At 41.4% G+C, this 6,551-nt stretch overlaps 1 pseudogene across 1 annotated transcript; it reads left to right on the plus strand.

Annotated features, from left to right (window-relative positions):
- Positions 1–1,598: 1,598 nt before the first annotated feature.
- On the plus strand, positions 1,599–2,491 carry LOC115899590 (annotated as a pseudogene). Its single transcript, XR_004059239.1, has one exon. The product of XR_004059239.1 is annotated as a ferritin light chain pseudogene (transcript).
- The last annotated feature ends 4,060 nt before the right edge of the window (positions 2,492–6,551 follow it).

The raw sequence follows: 6,551 nt of genomic DNA on the forward strand, positions 1-6,551 counted from the left end.
CAATGAAATCTACCTTAAGTTTGGAGGATTGATTTCCCTCAATGAATATCTTGACTGTCTTTTACTGCACAAAGAAGGGGGTTGATGGAAATTGGTATAGAGTTCCACATGAGCCACATTTGCAAAAGTAATCCTTATTAACATAGTCAGCCATGTCTATTTCCCAGAGTCGCTTTCAGAATAATTCTTTTAATGTTTTAAAAAATTGCTTGTTTCTGTGTGGGAAGGAAAACTACTCATGACACTCATTAAAAACAGGAAGAAAGACTTCATTTGAGGGAGGCCACTACAAGCAGGTTTTGTAATAGAGGAGCGAGATAGGGCTCCATTACAAGGAAATGTGAAAATGTATAGCCAAGGAGCAGGATCAGGGTAAAGGTGGGGAGCCAGTGGGGGAAAATGCAGGAGTATGGGTAGCTTCTGGCTAAGCTGACCTACCAGAATTCTTGCTGAAGGCTAGCCAGGATGATTAGACCTCACCTCTGGGATGGTGGAGGAGGAGAAACCTGATTAGATATCAACAGTGATCAGATATTGAGGATGGGGGATTATTGCTAAACTGACTTAGATTTCTTGCTAAAATTGGACAATGTACAGACGAACACGAAAGTTCAAATGTCAGGGCCTAATTGTGAAGAGATTTGGGAGGAGCCTGACTAGAGTTTAGTCAAGGAGAGAATCTTTGTCATTTGTCAATATGAAGCTAACATTTTTTGTAACAAAATGTATGGTAATATAACCAAAGCGTTTTTCAACTAAGTTTACTGAGAAGCCAAAATTCAGAGACATAAAATTTAGAACTAGGTCTTCCGAACAAAATTAATTTTAAGGCAAAGTAGAATACTAATGAACTCTATTACCAGAAATATGTCAAAGTGTGACTGGATAATTGAGAAAAAGTTCTAAGTAAAGCAATTAGTCTAAAACATAAGATCTCAGATAACTGAAACTTCATTATATTTGTTACTACTCTGAAATATATACAATATTTAAAAAAAGAGAATATGACAGAAAAGTTGAAAATGAAATTGAGCAAGAAACAGAAAGAAAGTAACTGTTTAACTCTGAAAATCAGTGAGAGCACTTGCGAAATGGAACTGTCAGGTAAAATGTAGAGCCCTCAGTTAAAACTCAAGTTCATATAAACAGCAAATTAAGGTTCTCAATAAAGTCTGTTCTACATATTGCATGGAACGTAATTATACCGTAAAAATTATTTGTCTTTTATTTTCAATTCAAATTTAACTCGTCATCCTGTCATTGTTGCTAAATGTGGCAACCCTGTTAAAAACAGATCATTGACTATCTTTTATTTTGATTATCACTATTAAATTCTTATCTTCCACTTTTACATTTTAGGATGGTGTTCTGACTTAACCTTCATTTGTGATCATTTATTTCTGACTTTACTTGGTATACAAAATCCTCTCGTAGTTGTTGCCACAGGATTAACATTTTTGTAAGCATTTAGTTAACTACCTCAGCTTGGCTGCTTCAAGAAGACAGCATGTAGTTTTACAATGTGTTATACACAGATAATTCATTTTTAACTGTGAATTAATTTACTGAAGGCAAACGAAGTATTAAATATACTCTCGGCAGTTCGGCGGTCCTGCGGGTCTGTTTCTTGCTTCAACAGTGTTTGGACGGAACAGATCCGGGGACTCTTTCTTCCAGGCCCCGAGCGCCCTTCGATTTCATCTCCACTTGCAACCTCCGGGACCACTTCTCGGCCATCTCCTGATTCTGGGACCTGCCAGCACCGTTTTTGTGGTTAGCTCCCTCTTGCCGACCAACCATGAGCTCCCAGATTCGTCAGAATTATTCCACCGACGTGGAGGCAGCCGTCAACAGCCTGGTCAATTTGTACCTGCAGGCCTCCTACACCTACCTCTCTCTGGGCTTCTATTTCGACCGCGATGATGTGGCTCTGGAAGGCGTGAGCCACTTCTTCCGCGAATTGGCCGAGGAGAAGCGCGAGGGCTACGAGCGTCTCCTGAAGATGCAAAACCAGCGTGGCGGTCGCGCTCTTTTTCAGGACGTCAAGAAGCCAGCTGAAGATGAGGGGGGTAAAACCCCGGATGCCATGAAAGCCGCCATGGCCCTGGAGAAAAAGCTCAATCAGGCCCTTTTGGATCTTCATGCCCTGGCTTCTGCCCACACGGATCCCCATCTCTGTGACTTCCTGGAGACTCACTTCCTAGATGAGGAAGTGAAGCTCATCAAAAAGATGGGTGACCACCTGACCAACCTCAACAGGCTGGCCGGCCCGGAGGCTGGGCTGGGCGAGTATCTCTTCGAAAGGCTCACTCTCAAGCACGACTAAGATCTTGCCTTCTGAGCCCAGTGACTTCTGAAGGGCCCCTTGCAAAATAATAGGGCTTCTGCCTAAGCCTCTCCCTTCAGCCACTAGGCAGCTTTCTTAACGACCCTAACAAGCCTTGGACCAAATGGAAATAAAGCTTTTTGATGCAAAAAAAAAAAAAAAAAAAAAAAAAAAATATATATATATATATATATACTCTCATGGGTCAGGAATTGCAAACTGAGGAAGGCTTTTCCTAATCCTCATTTCTCATACTATTTTATTTCTCCTAGTCTCATTTGTCTCTTCCTGATTCTTGGATCTATTCCTCTCCATCTTTCACTTTCTCCTAACCCTTTAAACTGAGTCAGCGACTGGGAACTCCCCTTCTACCTCTAATTCATTCCTACTTAAGGTAAATCTGCCCCAAATGTACCCATCCTGTTGAACTTTAATTGGCTGCTTGTCATTTATGTATAGTGGCCTGAAGTCAAAGCAGTCAAGGTCTCTAAAAATGCATATTGCATGACTACAAGCACTTGCTGCGTCTTTACTGCTTCTCAGCAGAGAAACTGCTTACAATGTGTATCGGTTTAAAGTGCAATAAGAATACACACAGAGAAAAACATGTGATAAACCTCTTCAAGCTAGGTCTATTTTTGAACTGTGTCCAGGCCATCTTACAACAAAATTCTATTGGAATAAATATACCTTTCCCATATGTTGTTGCTATTCCTTGTCTTTATCTCACAGTTTCCTATCGCTTCGCAACCTCCATTCATACTACACCACTCAAACAACTTCCAAGTCAACAAGAATATACTAGGTCCTTCAATCCAAAGGACACTTGTTACTTCTCGCATTTGAACTCTGCAGCATTTGATATACTGCCACCATTCCCTCTCTCTGCGAACAATCACCTTCAAATATACCCCTGTCAGAAGCGTTTGAACCAGAGTGGCTCCATCTTGAATAGGCGCTGGGCAAAATAAGGCTGGGACCTACTAGGCTACATTCCCAGGAGGTTAAGACATTTTTAGTCACAGGATGAGATAGAAGGTTGGCACAAGATACAGGTCACAAAGACCTTACTGATAAAACAGGTTGCAGTAAAGAAGCCAGACAAAATCCTATGACAACCAAGATGGCGAGAAGAGTGACCTCTGACCATCCTCACTGCTCATATATGCTAATTATAAGGCATTAGCATGCTAGAAGACACTCCCACCAGTGCCATGACAGTTTACAAATTCCATAACAATGTCAGGAAGTTACCCTATACGATCTAAAAGGGGAGGAACTCTCAGTTCCGGGAATGGTCCACCATTGCGGAAAACTCATGAATAATCCACCCCTTATTTAACACATAATTAAAAAGTAACAATAAGTATAAGTAGTTGAGCAGCCCATGCAGCTGCTCTGCCTATCGAGTAGTCTTTCTTTTATTTCTTTACTTTCTTAATAAATTTGCTTTCACTTGGCTCTATGAACTTGCCCCAAATTCTTTCTTGCAGGAGATCCAAGAACCCCCTCTTGGAGTCCAGACCAGGACCCCTTTCCAGTAACACCACTACAATACCTTTGCCTTTAAACATTGTAATGAAGTAATTAAAATTACACAAAAGTTTGAATAATAATAGAATGAACACCTATGAGGCCACCATCTATCTTGAGAGTTAAAATATTATAAATGCAGTTAAAAGTTCCTGCACATCTTGTTACAAGAAAAACTTTAGAAAAATTAGATTTAACAGTGTTTAATTGAGCAAAGAATAATTCACAAATAGGCAGCCCAATGAACTGGAACAGGTTCAGAGAGACTCTATACTACCTCATGGCTGCAGAGGATTTATGGACAGAAAAAGAAAAGTGACATACAGAAAATGGAACTGAGGTACTGAAACAGTCCAATCGGTTACAGTGTTTGCCTTATTGGAACACAGTTTGAACAGCTGGCCACAAGTCATGACTGGTACAAGAGTAAGTTACAGTCTATGTACACATCTGATTAAGTTACAGTTCATTATGTACAGAGAAACCTCTAGCCCAAATCTAAAATACGTAAGGCAGCACACTCCATCAAGTTAGAACTATTTTAAACCAGAAAGCAGGAAGATGGCTCACTGACTCAAGGATTTTAAAGTATGAAGCTATGGTATTAGGAAGAGACGATTTAACACTAACCACTGATAATTCACTTAACCCAGCAGGTTTCCTAACAGGCAATGCAAATCTAAAAGGACTTAAGCATTAGTGTTTATATTTCATTGATTATCACACAAAAGTCAGGCCCGATTTAAGAGAGATCCCTTTCAAAACAGGGTAGCACTCATTTATAGATGGCTCTTCCTGGGTAACTGAAGGAAAAAGACACAATGGGTATTCAATAGTTGATGGGGGAAGCCCTCGCAGGAATAGTCAGGAAGACTGCCTAATAATTGGTCTGCCCAAACTTGTGAATTGTTTACATTAAACTGGGCTTTAAATCACTTGCAAAACCAGGAAGGGACTATTTATACTGATCACTTATTAGTGATAGTAGATCGCCTCACTCACTAGGTGGAAGCGATTCCCTTTTCAAGTGCAACTGCTAATGATGTAGTTAAAGCATTGATTGAAAATATTATACCCAGGTATGGCAGATAATGGGACTCATTTCACTGCACATGTTAAGAAATTAACCCAAGCACTAGACATAACATGGGAATACCATACTCCCTGGCACCCGCCTTCATCAGGAAGGCTGGAGAAAATGAACCAAATTTTGAATAGTCACTTAACCAAATTAGTCTTTGAGACTCGGTTGCCATGGACTAAATGCCTTCCCATTGCCTTGTTAAGAATCCAAACTGCCCCTCAGAAAGATGTTGGTTTATCTCCTTGTGAGATGCAAATGGGTTGCCCTGTTGACACTCCACTGCTCACATTCCTATGTTTGAAACAAAAGATCAGATCTTCCACTTTCTCTTCCCTCAGAACTAAAGGTCTTTTAGCACAGGCGCCACCCATTGAGTTCCTAGCATACCAGCATCAGCCTGGGGATTACATCCTCATCAAAAGTTGGAAAGAAAGAAAACTTGAACCGGTTTGGGAAGGACCTTACCTAGTGTTTCTAACCACTGAGACCGCAGTCTGAACAGCAGAAAGAGGATGAAGTCATCATACTCGAATCAAGAAGGCATCGCCACCTCCAGAGTCATGGGCCATTGTTTCTGGGGAAAGTCCTACCGGACTAAAACTAAGATACCTCCTTTACCTCTTCCAGCTGAGAGGACATGAGCTGTATGGTAACTCTCTTCTAAGACCCCACAGCCTGGGGTAATGAATTCTGCCAAGCTCTCCCTCTCTCTCTCTCTCTGCTGTTCCCTGAAGTCTGACACCTTGTGGGTCAGCCCCTGAGGGCCATCCAGCCTCCATCTCCTGATGCCAGTTTTACCTTGTGCCTCTCATGACGGGGAACATCTAGCATTCCTTGGAGATCTAATGAGATGCAGTGAGCTTAAGCCCTTCCAAGAGCTTACCAACCAGCCTGTCCTTATTCCATCCCTAATAACACAGCCCCTGATGGAACAATTACAAAGGTATTTACAAGGCCTTACCTCTTGCAGTTGTTATAGATGTACTTTTTCTTGTAGGTAGATTCTAAAACGTTTAAAGAGGAAAAATTATGAAAATCAAGAGGGAGAAGTTGTTGGAAACAATGAGTTCCTCTTCAAAGGTTACACTTGTCCTGTTTTCAAAGCCTAACTTCCTTGCCTCCTTGTCCCTAGTTAGGATAAACAACCTTCCAGCCATTCCTAATCTGTAACCCACATCCATTAAACCACATCTGTTCCCAATCTGTAACCCACACCCATTCCCAATCTGTAACCCACATCCATTAAACCACATCTGTTCCCAATCTGTAACCCCCACCCATTCCCAATCTGTAACCCACATCCATTTAACCACATCTGTTCCCAATCTGTAACCCACATCCATTCCCAATCTGTAACCCACATCCATTAAACCACATCTGTTCCCAATCCGTAACCCACACCCATTCCCAATCTGTAACCCACATCCATTCACAATCTGTAACAACTCACATCTGTTCGTTATTTGGTACTCTTAGTTCTGAGCCTGCTCTGTAGCCCCCATCCCCATTCCATTTGAAGTAGTCAATCAGGAACAGCTTAGGTTCCATCGTCCGACCCCAGCCTATGGAGACTGGACACAGCAGGGACTAACTATGTTAGAGACAAAA

Source organism: Rhinopithecus roxellana, chromosome 9 (genome assembly GCF_007565055.1).
Source record: "Rhinopithecus roxellana isolate Shanxi Qingling chromosome 9, ASM756505v1, whole genome shotgun sequence".
Lineage (NCBI taxonomy): Eukaryota > Metazoa > Chordata > Mammalia > Primates > Cercopithecidae > Rhinopithecus > Rhinopithecus roxellana.